Consider the following 25,132-nt stretch of genomic DNA (forward strand, 5'->3'; position numbering starts at 1 on the left):
CCACACTTTTCGGACGAGAAATGCCGTGGATGAACCAAATTAAATATTTAGGGATCATCATGGACTCTCATCTCAACTTCCGAGATCACATCCAATCCCTTCTTCGTAAGGCCAACGGCCTGATAGTTAGACACTATCCCATTCTGGCGGCCTTAACTCCTGACAACCTGAGGGTAGGACTTACCATGTATAAGGCCCTCATTCGCTCTGTCATTACCTATGCCGCACCCGCATGGGGGTTTGCGGCAGTGTCCCATCTCCGTAAACTCCAAGTTGTCCAAAACCAGGTGATTCGACTCATTACCCATCTCCCCCGAGTCGCCTCGAGAAGAAAGTTCCATGATGAACTAGAGTTGCCAACCATAGACGAGTTCATTGCTCGACTGGCTAGGAACCTGTATGCGGAAGCTCGTGCTAACCCCAACCCGCTCATATCTGGCCTCGGCCAGTATGATCCTAGGTTACGGCGTAGACACCAGAAAGGTCCATTAGCTATACTATTGAGACAGGAGGACAGGGAGGCTGGCGTTACTCCCAGGTTTTGGTAGCCACGGCTCAACTCCATGAGACTCCTTGGATAGTGCAACCGCTGTAAAATGACCTTGTCTTAACTGGGCTAAACAAAATCCCTCCATAACATTATCTACTTTTGTTGATCGATGGAAATCTAATAGAGCCAATTGGCTAGTATATATCCATCGATTCATAGAGTCATTCAACCTAAGAGCCAACTGGCTAGTCTCTGATATTGAGACAACTCATCCTGCCTAAGGTTTTTCCGTGGTTTTCCTAAGGCGCTAAGACAAATGTCGGGATGAGCCCTAAAAGAAATGGGCCACGGACCTGCACTCATATCCCCATGAATCTCCTTAATTAACAATTACATCTCTCCCCCCTCTTCGCAATTGAGCCATCATATAGCCAAATGGCTGGTCTCGAAATTGAGACAAATCAACAAGGCTCATGACCTCCTACATAATAGCCAAATTGGCTAGTCTCTTATATGAGACAACTCATCCTGCCTAAGGTATTCCGTGGTTTTCCTCAGGCGTAAGACAAATGTCGGGATGAGCCCTATAAGAAATGGGCCACGGACCTATATGCCCTTCCCCATATATATTCCACCTTTATTATAAATTATGTATGCCCTAGTTCAGATAATATTAATAGTCTATTAAACATATGAGGTCACTCAATAAGTCGCAAATTGAAAGGACAGGGATATCTCAAATTGCAGCTTAGATTTCACGGCGCTTCTTCCGACGGCCTTCACCTGCTTTGTCATCGAACAACAGATGACGGCGTCTTGCCATCCTGACGGCAAACACCAGCCAACTCCTCCTCGCCCCGTTCCGTGATCAATTGATCAATCTCAGCCCCCCTCGCGTATGTGGTACCTAAGAGGTTACGTCCAATTTCGGCTTCCCCTTCAAAATTTTCTAGAGCTCCTTCAGGGGAGCAGCGTAACCCGGAGTGAGACTAGTGGCCAACAGGCTTGGAACTCACATATTTAGTTTTGTACAGCCCCCAACCCCTTGCAAGGACGCGTTTTGCGTACCTTTTAAATTTTCCTCCCAATTCTCCTTCGATTTTTCGATTTTTCGATTTTCGTCGTTTGGCATCGCTTCTCGGCCTTTTGGCTAAGATCACAGTGTAGTATCTGTTCTTATCAGCTTAATTTTTGCTACCGCCACCAACCTCATCATGGCCGACCGGGAAGTGGATCACACAAACGTACTGTTGGATGTGCCGCTGCGACCAACTTTTGCCTGCACCGCCTGCCTGCCTGTGCCGAGGAACTACAGGGACCACAACGGCCTCGCCAGGCACTTGAAGAAGGAACACCAGATGCGCCTCTCCTTCCGCTGCGTTGGATGCAACAGGGAGTTCGAGCAGCTGAAATGCGCCAAGGCGCACATCAACAAGTCGCCTGCCTGCGCCGAGGCGTCTGCTGCTCAGCCCGATCCTGTTGACGTGGCATCGCTGCCCATCCGGCGGATACCTCTTGGACACCGCAGAACACCAGCGAGGACGACTAACCAAGAGGACAGCATTGCTGCAAGCCCCGCCGAGGGAAGCGATGCTGCGGCCGAGGAATCCAACAGGGGTGGAGCCGGTGATTCCGCGAATGTTGCCAACGACTGCTGCGACTCTGCCCCGAGCACCTCCGGTCACCAGCTCGGCGGTGTCGCATGTTCCGATGCACAACCATGTGATGAGCCAGTGCAAGCATCGGAATCCTCTGCGACTACCGCCGAGCCCAGCGCCCAGGACTCGGAAGCCACCGCCGCAGCCCCCGAGACCGGAGAGTCTACCGAGTCCACCGCTCGGGCACAGATGACACCCGCGCAGCAGCAATGGGTCACGCGCCTCGACTCTGTGGACGCGGCAGAGGGGTTAGAAACTCTTCTAGCCGCTCTCATCGCCGAGGTACAGGAGCAGAACGTGGGACCCCAGCAACACCGCGACACCGAGGAACCGGCACCACACCGCCAACGCACGGACCCGAGGAGACGACGACGTCGGAGACAATCAGGAGACGCATACGACCCCGCATCGGCATCGAGGATCCAGCGGTTGTATCGACGCAACCGGGGACGGGCATTCCGCGAGATCACTGCCAGCAAATCGCCTTACTGTCAGCTCCAGAAAGCGGAGCTACATGAACATTTCTCGGCAGTATTTAGGCGTCGTGATCGCGAGGAGCTGCCCGCCCCCGAAGAGCTGCCGATCCTCGACTCCCCCGAAGACAAGGACCCGCTGAGCCCACCGTTCACCCCGGAGGAAGCCTGGAACCGGCTCCGTAGATGTCAAGACACCGCACCCGGATCTGACAACCTGCGGTACGGAGCCTGGCGCCGATTCGACCCCGGGTTCCATATCATCTCCGCCCTATTCAACGCAGTCCGCCGCCTCGACCACATCCCGGCGGACTGGAAGCGGTCGACCACCATTCTACTTCACAAGAAGGGGGCGGAGGAGGATATCTCGAATTGGCGCCCCATCGCACTCTCAAACACGGTGGGCAAGCTCCATGCGTCGTGCATCGCAGCAAGGCTCACGGAGTGGTGCCGTCGGCACGACCGGATCTCCCCAGCGCAGAAGGGCTTTATGCCCTACGAAGGCTGTATTGAACACAACTTTGTGCTTCAAACAGCCATCCAGAACGCGAGGCGCAGTCGAGCAGAAATTGCAGTCGCCTGGCTCGACCTGCAAAACGCGTTCTGCTCAGTCCCACACTCCACCATCTGGGACTGCCTCCACTGGATCGGCCTGGGGGAAGATTCGATCCGAGTCGTGCAGAAACTTTACGACGGCAGCACCACCAACATCAGAAGCTCCGAGGGCCTGACCGACGACGTGGAGGTTGCTTCAGGAGTGAAGCAGGGCTGCCCACTGAGCCCAATAATATTCAACATAGTGATGGAGTCGATCATCCGGGCGGTCACCCAGCTCAACATGGGCTACGTTCTCCACGGCGAGGAACTCTCAGTCCTCGCCTACGCCGACGACATTGCCATCCTATCATCGTCGGCAGCTGGACTCCAGAACATGCTGGACGTGACCGCCACGATGGCTCAGTGGGCGGGTTTGGACTTCAACGTCCGGAAGTGCTCTTCACTCCACGTCGACGGTAAGAAGCACGCTGCGCGACGCACTGTCTTCACAATTCGGGGAGAGCCAATGGAAGACCTAGACGAGAGCGGGGTCTATGAACACCTGGGGGTCCCAACGGGATTCCAGAAGCAGCCATCTGCCGGGGACACCATCCGCTCACTTCTCAGCGACCTCGACAAGATCGACAAGTCGCTGCTCGCACCTTGGCAGAAACTCGACGCCGTGAACACCTACGTGCTGTCGAGGCTGGCCTTCCACCTGAAAGCCGGGGCAGTGCCGAAGAAGCCACTTACGCAGCTAGACAACAAGCTAAAACAACTTGGCAAGAAGTGGCTGCACCTGCCCCAGAGGGCCAGCGCCGAGGTGCTGTATCTCCGTCATCAGTGGGGAGGAATGAATCTGCTCCCCACGAACGTCATAGCGGATGTGTCCCAGGCAGTACACGGGCTGCGTCTCCTGACGAGTCCCGACGTCACCACAGCGCGCCTGGCGAGGGCGTCCCTGGAGGAGGTCGTCAGGAAGAAGCTGCTGCGCAACCCAACAACAGAGGAGATAGCAGCATTCCTGACGGGCGCCACGGAGGGGGACTTCCAGCGAGACAGCGGGGACATCTCGTCCGCCTGGACGAGACTTCGCTCAGCGACGAGGCGCCTCCGCTCGAAACTCGACGTGTGCTGGACGTCGCAGGACCAAGACCTCGTCCTCCAACTCCACGGCGTCAACCTCCATCGGCAGCAGGCGGAAGGCGTTCTGAAGGACGGTGTTCGACACTTCTATCTGTCCCGACTTCTAGCCAAACCCGACCACGGAAAGGTAAGTGACGTCACCACCTTAGCCTCTGCATCCAACCACTTCATGAGGGGTGGAAACTACACCAGGTTTTTCGGAATGGAGATTCATCCATCGAGCTCGCCTGGGTGTGGTTCCATTGAATGGTTGCCGAAGATTTGGTGGTGGCGACAAACGCTGTCGTCGATGTGGAGCCGCCAATGAAACCCTTCCTCACGTCCTGAATCACTGTCCCCCTCACCTTGTCACCATGACCCGCAGGCACAACGCCGTCCTAGACCGCCTCACCCGGGCCATGAACAAGTCAGGCTCGAAGGAGATTTACTCCAACCAGCCCCTGCCCAACTACGAGGGTTCGGAGAGACCGGATCTTGTTGTTGTCGACAGGGACGAGAGGACGGTATTCATTCTAGACGTCACCATTCCTTTCGAAAACCGTTATACGGTTTCGAAATTGCCAGAAACACTAAAATTCAAAAATACCAGAACTTGGCGGCCCACTTCGAACGGCAGGGTTTCCGCACTTCGGTCGATGCATTTGTAATCGGCTCCCTGGGCGGGTACGATCCGGCTAACGAAAATGCTCTCCGTCACCTGGGCATCTCCCATGCGTACGCAGTACTTATGAAGAGGCTCATGGTGTCGGACACAATTCGATGGAGTCGGGACATATATGTCGAACACGTGACAGGCCACCGACAGTATGAATGATATGTGCTGGATAGTGAAGTGATCGTGAAGTGCGTGAAGGACATATAATTGTTCTATTACTATATGCTTTTTTTTCTCATATAAAAAAAAAACACACACAAAGAACAATTTAATTATTGTCCTGTTACATATTATATTATTATTGTGCATACTCTTGTATTTACAAGTATTATCTAAATAAATTTAATCTGTTCTTATCAGCTTAATATCTGATACGTCCTGCATTGCAGGACCAGAATATTAAACTGATTTTGGAAAATGACGGAGTGCTAGGAGCTTGCTCCACCTCTGTCACGGGTTGGCCCGGTATTGCAGTGCTTCCGGGATCGGCCCATTTAATCGCTATCATGTAGTGTTGTATTTGTGTATGTATATATGTACGGCAATAAAATTATGTAAGATGGCTGCGGATGCTTGGCGGAACTTTATGTTTCGTATTAATTCTCTGCGATATCAGATGTATTTATTGTACGATACAAGTATTGAAAGTGTGTTTGTGCGAAGGAATATGTAGCAGCATTAAGGAGATTAAATGAACGGTACAAAATTCGAAGTACAGCAGCAATGACCGATCCTCTGAACAGGTAGGCTCAAGAGAAAAGTATTTTAATATTATGGACACTGTAACATAATCTTCTACACCTCGCCACAAATAAATCTCAAATATTCTCATTCACTACAGCGGAAGGAACAATTTGATTACATGTGCTCATATCCGCAGCCTTTTCCCTACGGAGATACATCACATTGCCACCATACAGACTGATTAAAATGAACATCTAGTAACGAATAATTCCATTATTCTAAAAACGTTGTACCTTACCTCGCCACCGTTTGGATTTGTGATGTAGTGATATTGTGTTCGACTGGAGCAGAGCGGGTCATATTCAACATAATTTCAATTATTGTAGGTAATATAGTAGTTTTTCTCGGAATGAAGCGTCACGTCTCCGCTGTGGGGAAAGCTACAGACGAAGTTAACAGCCGTTCCAGACAATTGAAAATTAAATTAGTTAAATCTAAAATCTGAAGAAACTTTGCAAGCTGAAACGGTTTATGTGAGACGATAAAAAGAGATGCGAAGTAATATTATATTGTAGTTTATGGCAATTTGCGAAATGAATAGAGAAGCCTAATATTATTCCTATAGTGAGTGACTTGTGTAGGCGGGGATGTTGTGAAAGGAGTTGAAGTTGGACAATGAATTTATATTTGTGGGCACGGGTTAACGTTGGTTGTTGGGATGAATGAATCGCTCAGTAATTCTGAAGCTATGATTGTCACAGGCATAATTGGGAAATCTATGCGAAAAATAGTGTGAACGAGTGCTTTAAATGTCGGTGAATATTCGCTGCGTAGTGGCAAAGTATTGCGAGCGCTTAAGTGCTCATAGCTCAACACTTCGGAAATATGGTTCATAGAAACTATAATACAGCGATGTCAGACAGGGACTAAACGGAGCTGAGCGCTCCACTAGACGGGTTTCGTGCTCCGGTGTTTCCACAGACACAAGCAAGTTCATGCTCCGATCTAGCTCCACAAACGGTATTGGAGCTTACAAATCTGACACTACTGCTATAATAACACAATGAATGTTGCAATGCAGTAAATTCTGTGTAGTTACCATCTGTTGTTTGACTAGTTGTCTCAAGAGCTGGACGCTAGTTTCCGTGCTGTCGCTCCGCTTGAATGAAATTAAGCTGATCTCTCTCTCTTTCTTTTCTTTTTCATTTATCACAAAAAGTTCATTATTTAAGGATATGATTGCCGTTTCTATAGGTGCGGCAACCGCGGTTAGATAGTTTTCGATCGCTATATTAAGAATTAATGCGAGGAATGTAACATCGGCCTATCGTAGGCAGCAGTAGCAAGTTCACTGTACTTGCGCGAGAATAACTCCGACAGCATTCGCTAGAGGGCAGGTGTACGTAATTTAGACACACGTCATTACAATTTATAATCTGTATTGTGATTAATTGAAATACAAATGGTATGCGCACTCTATTCGAAAGATATGGCAGTACAGCTTTAGCGAGAGTCCCTTTAGAAGATGGTGTATCGAACTGTATATCTAAATGGAGCGGAGTTTGTTAATAACCCGCATATGGCAGGTGCTGTTGTAGAATTAAATAGATCCCGACGGCACGTGATCGGTTTTTCTTCTCGGTCTTTTGGCTAAGATCGAAGTGTAGTATATGGGACTGTTCCTCAGCCTATTGTCCAAGATGAAATTCTGTTGATCTCTGAATTTCCTTGATGGGCGTTTAGCTGATATGGTGTGATGGAGGTATTCATCATATGTCTTAACTTTGTTGTTGGGTTTTCGGATTATATCCGAATGTGATGTCGTATTTGCGACTTTCTTGGGTTTTTGCCTGAGCTGAGGTAGAAAAAATGTTCATCATATCCGATCTAACTTAGTGGCCTGGCCTGGCCTGGCCCTTTGACTGAGATGAACATGTAGGACTCATATATGCGGTAGCTTCTTGGAATTAGGTTGAGATCGAATTCGCAACAATATAAGGAATTTCAGGGCAATTCTATTATTGTTTTTCTTTCATTCTTGACAGTATGTCGTGCATTTGGCCTTAAAAATTAGAAATACAGTATAACACAACGTATGCGAGTCGTGTGTTGGAATTTAGTATCGGTGGGCAGTTAGGGGTTCGACGTACGTATGCTGGCGAAATTGCGTGAGTTTTGAGAGCAATAATAATCGCCTGCGTGATTTTACTCTCCCGGATAGCCGATAATTATAAATGCATCGACTGAAGTTCGGTTACCCTGCCGTTCCAAGTGATCGGCTACAAATTTCTTAATGTGAGAATTTTTAATGACATGCAGTTTCGGAAGCCATAGACATCCCTGTTTAAAACAGAATAGCTGCGTTGAGAAAAAATACAGACTTCTCGTCCCTGCGAACAAGAAAGAATCATGTCAGGTGTTCCGTGGTTGGTCAGGGTACGCCAAGCTCGTTACTGTGGCATTATAGCGGAATTGATAAATAGAAGAAGAAGACGGTGACGAAGAGGAGAAGAAGAGTGGTGTGCACAGTATTAAACTGGAAATGGGGAAGGATAGATTGACTGTCATTGGAAATACTAAAAATGATTTAATATTTGTTACCAGTTGTGAGGAGCAATTTGATGAGAATTTGTGAAAAGAAAAATGACATAAATGCATTTAAATCGTAAAATTTGTAACTGTAATCAGAATTCTTAGTATACATGTACTTAATGTACGTAATTATACAGGAAATGAATATGATGTCTGAGAAGAAGTGAATGAATGTGTGCGCTTGTAATGTGGGAACGTTTGTTAATTTGGTGGTAACGATCTGAACCTGTACTGCCGTTATGTAAGAAATAGTTGATATGGAACATGGGAGATCACGTGTACATACGTATTTTCCAGACACGCTGAGTTTAGAGTACTAATAACGTTAGGTAGAAACTTAATAATATGCTTTTGTTCAGATTGGGAATCGTTTTGAAATGAATGTTTGAGGACGTCATGTTACCCATTTGAAATGAAGAAGAAAGAGCCGAGGAGACCTAGCCTCTTACATCAGCACTTGGATGCGTTGTAAATATTATTGTTGATTTAGTAGCCTACAGCATGCATCATAGCGGTATAAATGTTCGTGTTGATCATAGTCTAGTCGTTATATACTAATCCGTGGCACGACAGACCATGAAGGACCATGACCGAGCAACCGGCTGCTGAACTCACGTCAACATGCCGAAGCAGAGGTGGACGATCATGAAACCAAAATGGAAGTATCGTGTGGTTAGCACGATGAATCCCCCAGCCGTTATAGAGCTGGCTTTATTTCGCCACCTATCGTAGCTCCCCAAGTGCACCACGATGCTGGGTGGGCACCGGTCCCATACACTGGCCGAAGCCATGAGTACTCGGAATAGCCCGGATTCCATGACGGGAATCCTAGGGAGGATGTCTTAGACCACGGCGCGGGACCTAGTTTAATAGGGATGCTGGCGTATTATGAGCGAGGGTAACGCCAACAGCAGGCGCTAGATGGCAGACACACGTAATGTGCACGCGTGGCATAATAATTCATTGTATTTCGTAATTAATTTTACTTGATATCCGAATGCAGGTGAAGTGTGCACTCTGAATGCGCATGAGACGATAGTAGTTCTGTTCAGAGAGTCTTGCTATGATATTTTGTAATGAATTTAATTTCTGAGGCCAGCGGGATAAGTTCGCGTCCCGTCTGTGACAGGCGTCGTTGTAAGATTAATTGTGTCGCGACGGGCGTCGTTTGGCATCGCTTCTCGGCCTTTTGGCTAAGATCAAAGTGTAGTATCTGTTCTTATCAGCTTAATTTTTGCTACCGCCACCAACCTCATCATGGCCGACCGGGAAGTGGATCACACAAACGTACTGTTGGATGTGCCGCTGCGACCACCTTTTGCCTGCACCGCCTGCCTGCCTGTGCCGAGGAACTACAGGGACCACAACGGCCTCGCCAGGCACTTGAAGAAGGAACACCAGATGCGCCTCTCCTTCCGCTGCGTTGGATGCAGCAGGGAGTTCGAGCAGCTGAAATGCGCCAAGGCGCACATCAACAAGTCGCCTGCCTGCGCCGAGGCGTCTGCTGCTCAGCCCGATCCTGTTGACGTGGCATCGCTGCCCATCCGGCGGATACCTCTTGGACACCGCAGAACACCAGCGAGGACGACTAACCAAGAGGACAGCATTGCTGCAAGCCCCGCCGAGGGAAGCGATGCTGCGGCCGCGGAATCCAACAGGGGTGGTGCCGGTGATTCCGCGAATGTTGCCAACGACTGCTGCGACTCTGCCCCGAGCACCTCCGGTCACCAGCTCGGCGGTGTCGCATGTTCCGATGCACAACCCTGTGATGAGCCAGTGCAAGCATCGGAATCCTCTGCGACTACCGCCGAGCCCAGCGCCCAGGACTCGGAAGCCACCGCCGCAGCCCCCGAGACCGGAGAGTCTACCGAGTCCACCGCTCGGGCACAGATGACACCCGCGCAGCAGCAATGGGTCACGCGCCTCGACTCTGTGGACGCGGCAGAGGGGTTAGAAACTCTTCTAGCCGCTCTCATCGCCGAGGTACAGGAGCAGAAAGTGGGACCCCAGCAACACCGCGACACCGAGGAACCGGCACCACACCGCCAACGCACGGACCCGAGGAGACGACGACGTCGGAGACAATCAGGAGACGCATACGACCCCGCATCGGCATCGAGGATCCAGCGGTTGTATCGACGCAACCGGGGACGGGCATTCCGCGAGATCACTGCCAGCAAATCGCCTTACTGTCAGCTCCAGAAAGCGGAGCTACATGAACATTTCTCGGCAGTATTTAGGCGTCGTGATCGCGAGGAGCTGCCCGCCCCCGAAGAGCTGCCGATCCTCGACTCCCCCGAAGACAAGGACCCGCTGAGCCCACCGTTCACCCCGGAGGAAGCCTGGAACCGGCTCCGTAGATGTCAAGACACCGCACCCGGATCTGACAACCTGCGGTACGGAGCCTGGCGCCGATTCGATCCCGGGTGCCATATCATCTCCGCCCTATTCAACGCAGTCCGCCGCCTCGACCACATCCCGGCGGACTGGAAGCGGTCGACCACCATTCTACTTCACAAGAGGGGGGCGGAGGAGGATATCTCGAATTGGCGCCCCATCGCACTCTCAAACACGGTGGGCAAGCTCCATGCGTCGTGCATCGCAGCAAGGCTCACGGAGTGGTGCCGTCGGCACGGCCGGATCTCCCCAGCGCAGAAGGGCTTTATGCCCTACGAAGGCTGTATTGAACACAACTTTGTGCTTCAAACAGCCATCCAGAACGCGAGGCGCAATCGAGCAGAAATTGCAGTCGCCTGGCTCGACCTGCAAAACGCGTTCTGCTCAGTCCCACACTCCACCATCTGGGACTGCCTCCGCTGGATCGGCCTGGGGGAAGATTCGATCCGAGTCGTGCAGAAACTTTACGACGGCAGCACCACCAACATCAGAAGCTCCGAGGGCCTGACCGACGACGTGGAGGTTGCTTCAGGAGTGAAGCAGGGCTGCCCACTGAGCCCAATAATATTCAACATAGTGATGGAGTCGATCATCCGGGCGGTCACCCAGCTCAACATGGGCTACGTTCTCCACGGCGAGGAACTCTCAGTCCTCGCCTACGCCGACGACATTGCCATCCTATCATCGTCGGCAGCTGGACTCCAGAACATGCTGGACGTGACCGCCACGATGGCTCAGTGGGCGGGTTTGGAATTCAACGTCCGGAAGTGCTCTTCACTCCACGTCGACGGTAAGAAGCACGCTGCGCGACGCACTGTCTTCACAATTCGGGGAGAGCCAATGGAAGACCTAGACGAGAGCGGGGTCTATGAACACCTGGGGGTCCCAACGGGATTCCAGAAGCAGCCATCTGCCGGGGACACCATCCGCTCACTTCTCAGCGACCTCGACAAGATCGACAAGTCGCTGCTCGCACCTTGGCAGAAACTCGACGCCGTGAACACCTACGTGCTGTCGAGGCTGGCCTTCCACCTGAAAGCCGGGGCAGTGCCGAAGAAGCCACTTACGCAGCTAGACAACAAGCTAAAACAACTTGGCAAGAAGTGGCTGCACCTGCCCCAGAGGGCCAGCGCCGAGGTGCTGTATCTCCGTCATCAGTGGGGAGGAATGAATCTGCTCCCCACGAACGTCATAGCGGATGTGTCCCAGGCAGTACACGGGCTGCGTCTCCTGACGAGTCCCGACGTCACCACAGCGCGCCTGGCGAGGGCGTCCCTGGAGGAGGTCGTCAGGAAGAAGCTGCTGCGCAACCCAACAACAGAGGAGATAGCAGCATTCCTGACGGGCGCCACGGAGGGGGACTTGCAGCGAGACAGCGGGGACATCTCGTCCGCCTGGACGAGACTTCGCTCAGCGACGAGGCGCCTCCGCTCGAAACTCGACGTGTGCTGGACGTCGCAGGACCAAGACCTCGTCCTCCAACTCCACGGCGTCAACCTCCATCGGCAGCAGGCGGAAGGCGTTCTGAAGGACGGTGTTCGACACTTCTATCTGTCCCGACTCCTAGCCAAACCCGACCAGGGAAAGGTAAGTGACGTCACCACCTTAGCCTCTGCATCCAACCACTTCATGAGGGGTGGAAACTACACCAGGTTTGCGGAATGGAGATTCATCCATCGAGCTCGCCTGGGTGTGGTTCCATTGAATGGTTGCCGAAGATTTGGTGGTGGCGACAAACGCTGTCGTCGATGTGGAGCCGCCAATGAAACCCTTCCTCACGTCCTGAATCACTGTCCCCCTCACCTTGTCACCATGACCCGCAGGCACAACGCCGTCCTAGACCGCCTCACCCGGGCCATGAACAAGTCAGGCTCGAAGGAGATTTACTCCAACCAGCCCCTGCCCAACTACGAGGGTTCGGAGAGACCGGATCTTGTTGTTGTCGACAGGGACGAGAGGACGGTATTCATTCTAGACGTCACCATTCCTTTCGAAAACCGTTATACGGCTTTCGAAATTGCCAGAAACACTAAAATTCAAAAATATCAGAACTTGGCGGCCCACTTCGAACGGCAGGGTTTCCGCACTTCGGTCGATGCATTTGTAATCGGCTCTCTGGGCGGGTACGATCCGGCTAACGAAAATGCTCTCCGTCACCTGGGCATCTCCCATGCGTACGCAGTACTTATGAAGAGGCTCATGGTGTCGGACACAATTCGATGGAGTCGGGACATATATGTCGAACACGTGACAGGCCACCGACAGTATGAATGATATGTGCTGGATAGTGAAGTGATCGTGAAGTGCGTGAAGGACATATAATTGTTCTATTACTATATGCTTTTTTTTTCTTTTCTTCTAAAAAAAAAAAAAAAAAAAACACACAAAGAACAATATAATTATTGTCCTGTTACATATTATATTATTATTGTGCATACTCTTGTATTTACAAGTATTATCTAAATAAATTTAATCTGTTCTTATCAGCTTAATATCTGATACGTCCTGCATTGCAGGACCAGAATATTAAACTGATTTTTGGAAAATGACGGAGTGCTAGGAGCTTGCTCCACCTCTGTCACGGGTTGGCCCGGTATTGCAGTGCTTCCGGGATCGGCCCATTTAATCGCTATCATGTAGTGTTGTATTTGTGTATGTATATATGTACGGCAATAAAATTATGTAAGATGGCTGCGGATGCTTGGCGGAACTTTATGTTTCGTATTAATTCTCTGCGATATCAGATGTATTTATTGTACGATACAAGTATTGAAAGTGTGTTTGTGCGAAGGAATATGTAGCAGCATTAAGGAGATTAAATGAACGGTACAAAATTCGAAGTACAGCAGCAATGACCGATCCTCTGAACAGGTAGGCTCAAGAGAAAAGTATTTTAATATTATGGACACTGTAACATAATCTTCTACACCTCGCCACAAATAAATCTCAAATATTCTCATTCACTACAGCGGAAGGAACAATTTGATTACATGTGCTCATATCCGCAGCCTTTTCCCTACGGAGATACATCACATTGCCACCATACAGACTGATTAAAATGAACATCTAGTAACGAATAATTCCATTATTCTAAAAACGTTGTACCTTACCTCGCCACCGTTTGGATTTGTGATGTAGTGATATTGTGTTCGACTGGAGCAGAGCGGGTCATATTCAACATAATTTCAATTATTGTAGGTAATATAGTAGTTTTTCTCGGAATGAAGCGTCACGTCTCCGCTGTGGGGAAAGCTACAGACGAAGTTAACAGCCGTTCCAGACAATTGAAAATTAAATTAGTTAAATCTAAAATCTGAAGAAACTTTGCAAGCTGAAACGGTTTATGTGAGACGATAAAAAGAGATGCGAAGTAATATTATATTGTAGTTTATGGCAATTTGCGAAATGAATAGAGAAGCCTAATATTATTCCTATAGTGAGTGACTTGTGTAGGCGGGGATGTTGTGAAAGGAGTTGAAGTTGGACAATGAATTTATATTTGTGGGCACGGGTTAACGTTGGTTGTTGGGATGAATGAATCGCTCAGTAATTCTGAAGCTATGATTGTCACAGGCATAATTGGGAAATCTATGCGAAAAATAGTGTGAACGAGTGCTTTAAATGTCGGTGAATATTCGCTGCGTAGTGGCAAAGTATTGCGAGCGCTTAAGTGCTCATAGCTCAACACTTCGGAAATATGGTTCATAGAAACTATAATACAGCGATGTCAGACAGGGACTAAACGGAGCTGAGCGCTCCACTAGACGGGTTTCGTGCTCCGGTGTTTCCACAGACACAAGCAAGTTCATGCTCCGATCTAGCTCCACAAACGGTATTGGAGCTTACAAATCTGACACTACTGCTATAATAACACAATGAATGTTGCAATGCAGTAAATTCTGTGTAGTTACCATCTGTTGTTTGACTAGTTGTCTCAAGAGCTGGACGCTAGTTTCCGTGCTGTCGCTCCGCTTGAATGAAATTAAGCTGATCTCTGTCTCTTTCTTTTCTTTTTCCTTTATCACAAAAAGTTCATTATTTAAGGATATGATTGCCGTTTCTATAGGTGCGGCAACCGCGGTTAGATAGTTTTCGATCGCTATATTAAGAATTAATGCGAGGAATGTAACATCGGCCTATCGTAGGCAGCAGTAGCAAGTTCACTGTACTTGCGCGAGAATAACTCCGACAGCATTCGCTAGAGGGCAGGTGTACGTAATTTAGACACACGTCATTACAATTTATAATCTGTATTGTGATTAATTGAAATACAAATGGTATGCGCACTCTATTCGAAAGATATGGCAGTACAGCTTTAGCGAGAGTCCCTTTAGAAGATGGTGTATCGAACTGTATATCTAAATGGAGCGGAGTTTGTTAATAACCCGCATATGGCAGGTGCTGTTGTAGAATTAAATAGATCCCGACGGCACGTGATCGGTTTTTCTTCTCGGTCTTTTGGCTAAGATCGAAGTGTAGTATATGGGACTGTTCCTCAGCCTATTGTCCAAGATGAAATTCTGTTGATCTCTGAATTTCCTTGATGGGCGTTTAGCTGATATGGTGTGATGGAGGTATTCATTGTTGTTGGGTTTTCGGATTATATCCGAATGTGATGTCGTATTTGCGACTTTCTTGGGTTTTTGCCTGAGCTGAGGTAGAAAAAATGTTCATCATATCCGATCTAACTTAGTGGCCTGGCCTGGCCTGGCCCTTTGACTGAGATGAACATGTAGGACTCATATATGCGGTAGCTTCTTGGAATTAGGTTGAGATCGAATTCGCAACAATATAAGGAATTTCAGGGCAATTCTATTATTGTTTTTCTTTCATTCTTGACAGTATGTCGTGCATTTGGCCTTAAAAATTAGAAATACAGTATAACACAACGTATGCGAGTCGTGTGTTGGAATTTAGTATCGGTGGGCAGTTAGGGGTTCGACGTACGTATGCTGGCGAAATTGCGTGAGTTTTGAGAGCAATAATAATCGCCTGCGTGATTTTACTCTCCCGGATAGCCGATAATTATAAATGCATCGACTGAAGTTCGGTTACCCTGCCGTTCCAAGTGATCGGCTACAAATTTCTTAATGTGAGAATTTTTAATGACATGCAGTTTCGGAAGCCATAGACATCCCTGTTTAAAACAGAATAGCTGCGTTGAGAAAAAATACAGACTTCTCGTCCCTGCGAACAAGAAAGAATCATGTCAGGTGTTCCGTGGTTGGTCAGGGTACGCCAAGCTCGTTACTGTGGCATTATAGCGGAATTGATAAATAGAAGAAGAAGACGGTGACGAAGAGGAGAAGAAGAGTGGTGTGCACAGTATTAAACTGGAAATGGGGAAGGATAGATTGACTGTCATTGGAAATACTAAAAATGATTTAATATTTGTTACCAGTTGTGAGGAGCAATTTGATGAGAATTTGTGAAAAGAAAAATGACATAAATGCATTTAAATCGTAAAATTTGTAACTGTAATCAGAATTCTTAGTATACATGTACTTAATGTACGTAATTATACAGGAAATGAATATGATGTCTGAGAAGAAGTGAATGAATGTGTGCGCTTGTAATGTGGGAACGTTTGTTAATTTGGTGGTAACGATCTGAACCTGTACTGCCGTTATGTAAGAAATAGTTGATATGGAACATGGGAGATCACGTGTACATACGTATTTTCCAGACACGCTGAGTTTAGAGTACTAATAACGTTAGGTAGAAACTTAATAATATGCTTTTGTTCAGATTGGGAATCGTTTTGAAATGAATGTTTGAGGACGTCATGTTACCCATTTGAAATGAAGAAGAAAGAGCCGAGGAGACCTAGCCTCTTACATCAGCACTTGGATGCGTTGTAAATATTATTGTTGATTTAGTAGCCTACAGCATGCATCATAGCGGTATAAATGTTCGTGTTGATCATAGTCTAGTCGTTATATACTAATCCGTGGCACGACAGACCATGAAGGACCATGACCGAGCAACCGGCTGCTGAACTCACGTCAACATGCCGAAGCAGAGGTGGACGATCATGAAACCAAAATGGAAGTATCGTGTGGTTAGCACGATGAATCCCCCAGCCGTTATAGAGCTGGCTTTATTTCGCCACCTATCGTAGCTCCCCAAGTGCACCACGATGCTGGGTGGGCACCGGTCCCATACACTGGCCGAAGCCATGAGTACTCGGAATAGCCCGGATTCCATGACGGGAATCCTAGGGAGGATGTCTTAGACCACGGCGCGGGACCTAGTTTAATAGGGATGCTGGCGTATTATGAGCGAGGGTAACGCCAACAGCAGGCGCTAGATGGCAGACACACGTAATGTGCACGCGTGGCATAATAATTCATTGTATTTCGTAATTAATTTTACTTGATATCCGAATGCAGGTGAAGTGCGCACTCTGAATGCGCATGAGACGATAGTAGTTCTGTTCAGAGAGTCTTGCTATGATATTTTGTAATGAATTTAATTTCTGAGGCCAGCGGGATAAGTTCGCGTCCCGTCTGTGACAGGCGTCGTTGTAAGATTAATTGTGTCGCGACGGGCGTCGTTTGGCATCGCTTCTCGGCCTTTTGGCTAAGATCAAAGTGTAGTATCTGTTCTTATCAGCTTAATATCTGATACGTCCTGCATTGCAGGACCAGAATATTAAACTGATTTTTGGAAAATGACGGAGTGCTAGGAGCTTGCTCCACCTCTGTCACGGGTTGGCCCGGTATTGCAGTGCTTCCTGGATCGGCCCATTTAATCGCTATCATGTAGTGTTGTATTTGTGTATGTATATATGTACGGCAATAAAATTATGTAAGATGGCTGCGGATGCTTGGCGGAACTTTATGTTTCGTATTAATTCTCTGCGATATCAGATGTATTTATTGTACGATACAAGTATTGAAAGGGTGTTTGTGCGAAGGAATATGTAGCAGCATTAAGGAGATTAAATGAACGGTACAAAATTCGAAGTACAGCAGCAATGACCGATCCTCTGAACAGGTAGGCTCAAGAGAAAAGTATTTTAATATTATGGACACTGTAACATAATCTTCTACACCTCGCCACAAATAAATCTCAAATATTCTCATTCACTACAGCGGAAGGAACAATTTGATTACATGTGCTCATATCCGCAGCCTTTTCCCTACGGAGATACATCACATTGCCACCATACAGACTGATTAAAATGAACATCTAGTAACGAATAATTCCATTATTCTAAAAACGTTGTACCTTACCTCGCCACCGTTTGGATTTGTGATGTAGTGATATTGTGTTCGACTGGAGCAGAGCGGGTCATATTCAACATAATTTCAATTATTGTAGGTAATATAGTAGTTTTTCTCGGAATGAAGCGTCACGTCTCCGCTGTGGGGAAAGCTACAGACGAAGTTAACAGCCGTTCCAGACAATTGAAAATTAAATTAGTTAAATCTAAAATCTGAAGAAACTTTGCAAGCTGAAACGGTTTATGTGAGACGATAAAAAGAGATGCGAAGTAATATTATATTGTAGTTTATGGCAATTTGCGAAATGAATAGAGAAGCCTAATATTATTCCTATAGTGAGTGACTTGTGTAGGCGGGGATGTTGTGAAAGGAGTTGAAGTTGGACAATGAATTTATATTTGTGGGCACGGGTTAACGTTGGTTGTTGGGATGAATGAATCGCTCAGTAATTCTGAAGCTATGATTGTCACAGGCATAATTGGGAAATCTATGCGAAAAATAGTGTGAACGAGTGCTTTAAATGTCGGTGAATATTCGCTGCGTAGTGGCAAAGTATTGCGAGCGCTTAAGTGCTCATAGCTCAACACTTCGGAAATATGGTTCATAGAAACTATAATACAGCGATGTCAGACAGGGACTAAACGGAGCTGAGCGCTCCACTAGACGGGTTTCGTGCTCCGGTGTTTCCACAGACACAAGCAAGTTCATGCTCCGATCTAGCTCCACAAACGGTATTGGAGCTTACAAATCTGACACTACTGCTATAATAACACAATGAATGTTGCAATGCAGTAAATTCTGTGTAGTTACCATCTGTTGTTTGACTAGTTGTCTCAAGAGCTGGACGCTAGTTTCCGTGCTGTCGCTCCGCTTGAATGAAATTAAGCTGATCTCTGTCTCTTTCTTTTCTTTTTCCTTTATCACAAAAAGTTCATTATTTAAGGATATGATTGCCGTTTCTATAGGTGCGGCAACCGCGGTTAGATAGTTTTCGATCGCTATATTAAGAATTAATGCGAGGAATGTAACATCGGCCTATCGTAGGCAGCAGTAGCAAGTTCACTGTACTTGCGCGAGAATAACTCCGACAGCATTCGCTAGAGGGCAGGTGTACGTAATTTAGACACACGTCATTACAATTTATAATCTGTATTGTGATTAATTGAAATACAAATGGTATGCGCACTCTATTCGAAAGATATGGCAGTACAGCTTTAGCGAGAGTCCCTTTAGAAGATGGTGTATCGAACTGTATATCTAAATGGAGCGGAGTTTGTTAATAACCCGCATATGGCAGGTGCTGTTGTAGAATTAAATAGATCCCGACGGCACGTGATCGGTTTTTCTTCTCGGTCTTTTGGCTAAGATCGAAGTGTAGTATATGGGACTGTTCCTCAGCCTATTGTCCAAGATGAAATTCTGTTGATCTCTGAATTTCCTTGATGGGCGTTTAGCTGATATGGTGTGATGGAGGTATTCATCATATGTCTTAACTTTGTTGTTGGGTTTTCGGATTATATCCGAATGTGATGTCGTATTTGCGACTTTCTTGGGTTTTTGCCTGAGCTGAGGTAGAAAAAATGTTCATCATATCCGATCTAACTTAGTGGCCTGGCCTGGCCTGGCCCTTTGACTGAGATGAACATGTAGGACTCATATATGCGGTAGCTTCTTGGAATTAGGTTGAGATCGAATTCGCAACAATATAAGGAATTTCAGGGCAATTCTATTATTGTTTTTCTTTCATTCTTGACAGTATGTCGTGCATTTGGCCTTAAAAATTAGAAATACAGTATAACACAACGTATGCGAGTCGTGTGTTGGAATTTAGTATCGGTGGGCAGTTAGGGGTTCGACGTACGTACGTATGCTGGCGAAATTGCGTGAGTTTTGAGAGCAATAATAATCGCCTGCGTGATTTTACTCTCCCGGATAGCCGATAATTATAAATGCATCGACTGAAGTTCGGTTACCCTGCCGTTCCAAGTGATCGGCTACAAATTTCTTAATGTGAGAATTTTTAATGACATGCAGTTTCGGAAGCCATAGACATCCCTGTTGAAAAAAGAATAGCTGCGTTGAGAAAAAATACAGACTTCTCGTCCCTGCGAACAAGAAAGAATCATGTCAGGTGTTCCGTGGTTGGTCAGGGTACGCCAAGCTCGTTACTGTGGCATTATAGCGGAATTGATAAATAGAAGAAGAAGACGGTGACGAAGAGGAGAAGAAGAGTGGTGTGCACAGTATTAAACTGGAAATGGGGAAGGATAGATTGACTGTCATTGGAAATACTAAAAATGATTTAATATTTGTTACCAGTTGTGAGGAGCAATTTGATGAGAATTTGTGAAAAGAAAAATGACATAAATGCATTTAAATCGTAAAATTTGTAACTGTAATCAGAATTCTTAGTATACATGTACTTAATGTACGTAATTATACAGGAAATGAATATGATGTCTGAGAAGAAGTGAATGAATGTGTGCGCTTGTAATGTGGGAACGTTTGTTAATTTGGTGGTAACGATCTGAACCTGTACTGCCGTTATGTAAGATATGGAACATGGGAGATCACGTGTACATACGTATTTTCCAGACACGCTGAGTTTAGAGTACTAATAACGTTAGGTAGAAACTTAATAATATGCTTTTGTTCAGATTGGGAATCATTTTGAAATGAATGTTTGAGGACGTCATGTTACCCATTTGAAATGAAGAAGAAAGAGCCGAGGAGACCTAGCCTCTTACATCAGCACTTGGATGCGTTGTAAATATTATTGTTGATTTAGTAGCCTACAGCATGCATCATAGCGGTATAAATGTTCGTGTTGATCATAGTCTAGTCGTTATATACTAATCCGTGGCACGACAGACCATGAAGGACCATGACCGAGCAACCGGCTGCTGAACTCACGTCAACATGCCGAAGCAGAGGTGGACGATCATGAAACCAAAATGGAAGTATCGTGTGCTTAGCACGATGAATCCCCCAGCCGTTATAGAGCTGGCTTTATTTCGCAACCTATCGTAGCTCCCCAAGTGCACCACGATGCTGGGTGGGCACCGGTCCCATACACTGGCCGAAGCCATGAGTACTCGGAATAACCCGGATTCCATGACGGGAATCCTAGGGAGGATGTCTTAGACCACGGCGCGGGACCTAGTTTAATAGGGATGCTGGCGTATTATGAGCGAGGGTAACGCCGACAGCAGGCGCTAGATGGCAGACACACGTAATGTGCAAGCGTGGCATAATAATTCATTGTATTTCGTAATTAATTTTACTTGATATCCGAATGCAGGTGAAGTGCGCACTCTGAATGCGCATGAGACGATAGTAGTTCTGTTCAGAGAGTCTTGCTATGATATTTTGTAATGAATTTAATTTCTGAGGCCAGCGGGATAAGTTCGCGTCCCGTCTGTGACAGGCGTCGTTGCAAGATTAATTGTGTTGCGACGGGCGTCGTTTGGCGGGAGAGGACTTCTTTCTTGGACGTGAAACGAGCAAGACGTGTCCTGAGACCTTCTGATTGGCGCACCAGCGAAAGCAGCTACAGCGGACAACCAACCAGATCCCTCAGTGCTACAGCAGCAAGCGAGCGCAGCAGCCAAGCAGCTCTCGGCCAGGGAGGCTCGAGGCGCCGAGCATCGTACTTCTGTCGGCCAGGCGGCGGACACTTACGTAATCGGCACTTCTTAAAGAGCAGCCTATTGGTTCCATTGCCGCACCGGCGCTCAGCGCGAAGAAAGCCGCGCAGCCTACGGAGGGCTGTGCGCACTAACTTCCCTAGGCCAGGCGGATCCCGGTCGGGGATTGGGTCCTCTCTCGAGGAGACCCCTAGCCGTCCTCGGCCCCTAGGCAGGCTTCCTGCTAGGGAGAGACTCTGTGCCTTCGTGCCGGAGTGACTGCCCAAAGGCAGGGCCTTCGGGCTAATTTGCTTTCCGCCCTCCACTCTTCTACTATTGCCCGGCCCTTCTGAGGGCTACGCAAATTTTCGTCCGGCCCTTATAAGGGCCAACGAAATTAGCGAACCAAACCGACGGTCCCCGGCGGGCTCCGCAACGCTTGTTGCGATCGGCTAACCGGGCTAGGCTTCGGCGACCGGTCGGGCGTAACTGCTGGGCTTCCACCCTTAGTGGGAAAGGGGCCTAGCAGGTTCTTGCACTGCGGACAGAGTGCCGCTTAGGTTGCCCCCCCCTGACAGGATCGAATTTCTAATTCGAATGGCTCCAGTTAAGAGCAACAAGGCCACGAGCCAACCTACTGCAGGTGGCGTAAAGCGGTTGCTAGTTTGCACTAGCCAGACAGGGCCCACCACCTCCTACTTGCGCGTGTCGCGTCCCGCGCAGATTACTCCTCCGCCCAGGCGTCGGAACTTGCGATCGGCTGGACCTATACGGACACCGCCTGTCCCGGTTCCCGTTGCGGAGATCCTTGAGCTTCGTCCCCCTACCACGATCCCAGTCCCTTCAGGACTCCCACGAAAGCCCACCCCTCCCAAGTTAGCTCCCAAGGTCACAGAGGTGACACGTGTTGACTCGCCCGGTCCTGGCGGACTGAATAGCCGTGGTGTTACGGTCTTGGCTGATGAGGTGCCGCCGATTCCATCTGGGTCCGGCGCACTTCAGGTCATTAAGGCCAAAAAGAAGAAGAAGAAGGGCTCAGCTAAGACTGAGCAGGGCGGCATTCCTTCCGCTAGTGAGCTCACCAAGGAAGAGAGATCGGCTCTCTCTACCTTGGAGCAATTAGAGGCGGCGACTCTTCAAGTCGTGACCAAGGAGGCAGCACCCCCCGCCGAACCTGAGGCCCCACAGGAGACGGCTGCTGCCTCTGAGGTAGATGAGGCAGTTCCCCGCCCCCCTTCCCCAGCTCGTACTCACGTGTCGGAGAGTGAGGACGATGGAGATGATGTTGAGACTGCCCTCACTAGGCGACGTGGTGATATCCCACCCGTTATTATTACGCCAGCCTTCACTGGCTCGCTGGGCCGACTGAACTTAGAGTTCAAGGCCGAATACGAACCGTTGGGCTTATGCTCGTACAGGGCGCGCGGCGGGACGGCCGTGAAAACTGTTTGCGAAAGGGACTACGCAAATCTTTGCAGGTTCCTGACCGAACGGGGAGTAGCGTACAACTTGCTGCGCCCCAAGAACGACAAGCCTCTGCGATTCGTTCTAAGAGGAATAGATATCCACACAGATGAGGAGGACATCCAGGGCGACCTGGAATTCCAAAGCATAATCGTCCGGCGAGTGACGAGGATGCACTCATCAAGGACAAAGGCCAAACTCCCAATGGTCATTGTCGATGTGGAGAATTCCTCCGAAACCCGGGATAGAATGAGAGCCTTGCGTCAGTGCTGCCTGATGAGGGTAACAGTTGAGGACTACGTCCCCAGCAAGCGCCCGCCTCAGTGCAGCAACTGCCAGTGGTACTACCACACGCAGGCTAGCTGCAAAGCGCAAGCGCAGCCTATGTGTCGAGCTTGTGCACGCCCCCATAAGACTAAAGATTGTCGCAAGCCGCACGATGTCCCCGCTACATGCGCACTCTGTACTGGCGCTCACACCGCCAATTACGGAGGGTGTCCCGTAGCATTACAGGTTAGAGATGCCACGGAAGGAACGAGCAGGGCTGCCCGACGGAGGAGGGCAGAGCTCGAGGAACAGCGGACGCTCCAATACGAGTGGCTCCGGCAGCAGCGGGTGGAGCGGGCTGCGAGGCAGCAGCAGCTGTTCCGAGAACAGCAGCCGCAGCCACAGGCTCGCGCCCCTGTGCAGGGGCCCCGTGCGGAGCGACGCACGGAACTCGGGCCGGTCCGCCAACAGCAGCAGCAAACGCAGCAGCAGCAGGCGGACATCCCTTCACTTTTGGAGGTGCCCGTTGCCGCGCCTCTGTGGTCCACCGTGGCAGCGACAGCCCCCCAAACTGCTGCCAATAATGTAGGACCCCTTTCTCAGCGCCCTAAGCGCAACAGGGGCAGCAGAAAAGCTACCAAGGCTACCACGGTTGAGTCCATCTCCGCCCCTGTCCCACAGGCCCAGCAGGAAGCTATTGCAAGCACCTCGAAAGGCCCGACCGGTCAAGGCGCGACCTTGGACCAAGTTCAGCACTTTGCCGAGGCGTTGCAATTAGCAAACCCTAACCTCCCGCTCGCCCCAATATTAGAAGGATTAACCAGAGTGATAGTTCTCCTTATGGAGAATCCTATGTCTGCCCTCCCGGAGATATTTAAGCTCCTAACCTCCCTCGTTTCTCTCAATGGCCAGACGAAGTGACGGAGTTGCTAGGATGTGTATATGGAACGCCAGGGGCCTTAGACATGATAGACATGAGTTCAGGGCTTTCCTAGACGCTAATAATATAGACGTAGCATTTATAACAGAAACGTTCCTGACACCCCAAGTAAATTTAAGATGCGCGGGGTTTAAAGTCTATAGACAAGATAGAGCAGGTAGAAGAGGCGGAGGTGTAGCGGTGTTCGTTCGTTCTACGATCGCGCACTGTGAGTATCTCCTTCCCCAGCTAGCGGCATTAGAGGCAGTGGCTATTAGAGCCTACATAGGCAGACTCCCCTTTCTGCTCATGGCTGCCTACTGTCCTCCGGGCATACTAAATGAACGCGATTTAGATATAGTGACAAGTCTATCCGATAGATTCGTAGTCGCCGGCGACCTCAATGCGAAGCACGCTAGCTGGAACTGTCAACGCCCCAATCGGCAGGGCGATAGGCTTTTTCTTAATTCTACAGGAAACGGATACGTCGTGATGGCCCCTAGGGAACCCACACACGTACCGGATGATGCAAATCAACTGCCTGACATATTAGACATCGCTCTGGTGAAAGGTCTCACAACTAGAGCGAGACTAACAACCCTGGATGATCTTCCGTCCGACCACCTACCGGTGATAATGGAGATCATGCACCCAGTCGAACTCTCCCCAACCGCTGAGAAATTCAACTACAAGGCGGCAGACTGGGTGTTCTTTCAAGACCAGGTAGCCGCTACGCTTCCACCACTCCCCCCTGAAGTCACTCCGGCAGGGATAGATAGGTCAGTTAGCGACCTGACGGAGTGCATAAAGAAGGCAATGGTTGCTGCAATACCGAAACGGTCTTCACAACCGGGACGGATGCAGCTCCCAGCCTATATTAGAGACCTAAAGATCGCCCGCAATAGAGCAAGAACATTGTGGAAGCGTACTAGGTTAGATCAACATAGAATAGAAATGAACCGCTTGCGCAGGCGGATCAGTGAGGCGGTCCACGA

At 48.7% G+C, this 25,132-nt stretch overlaps 3 non-coding genes and 2 pseudogenes across 3 annotated transcripts; all 5 read left to right on the forward strand.

Moving 5' to 3' along the window:
- The first annotated feature begins 1,620 nt into the window (after window positions 1-1,620).
- LOC138693539 (U2 spliceosomal RNA) lies at window positions 1,621-1,767 on the forward strand (annotated as a pseudogene).
- A 3,505-nt stretch (window positions 1,768-5,272) lies between these two features.
- LOC138693530 (U2 spliceosomal RNA) lies at window positions 5,273-5,458 on the forward strand. Its single transcript, XR_011330367.1, has one exon. It is a non-coding gene; the product is annotated as a U2 spliceosomal RNA (small nuclear RNA).
- Window positions 5,459-9,408: 3,950 nt separating this feature from the next.
- LOC138693533 (U2 spliceosomal RNA) lies at window positions 9,409-9,555 on the forward strand (annotated as a pseudogene).
- Window positions 9,556-13,072: 3,517 nt separating this feature from the next.
- Window positions 13,073-13,259, forward strand: LOC138693520 (U2 spliceosomal RNA). Its single transcript, XR_011330359.1, has one exon. It is a non-coding gene; the product is annotated as a U2 spliceosomal RNA (small nuclear RNA).
- A 3,935-nt stretch (window positions 13,260-17,194) lies between these two features.
- Window positions 17,195-17,387, forward strand: LOC138693514 (U2 spliceosomal RNA). The gene has a single exon (XR_011330353.1). It is a non-coding gene; the product is annotated as a U2 spliceosomal RNA (small nuclear RNA).
- Window positions 17,388-25,132: the final 7,745 nt, after the last annotated feature.

This window comes from Periplaneta americana, chromosome 17, assembly GCF_040183065.1.
Source record: "Periplaneta americana isolate PAMFEO1 chromosome 17, P.americana_PAMFEO1_priV1, whole genome shotgun sequence".
In the NCBI taxonomy this organism is placed as follows: Eukaryota; Metazoa; Arthropoda; class Insecta; order Blattodea; family Blattidae; genus Periplaneta; species Periplaneta americana.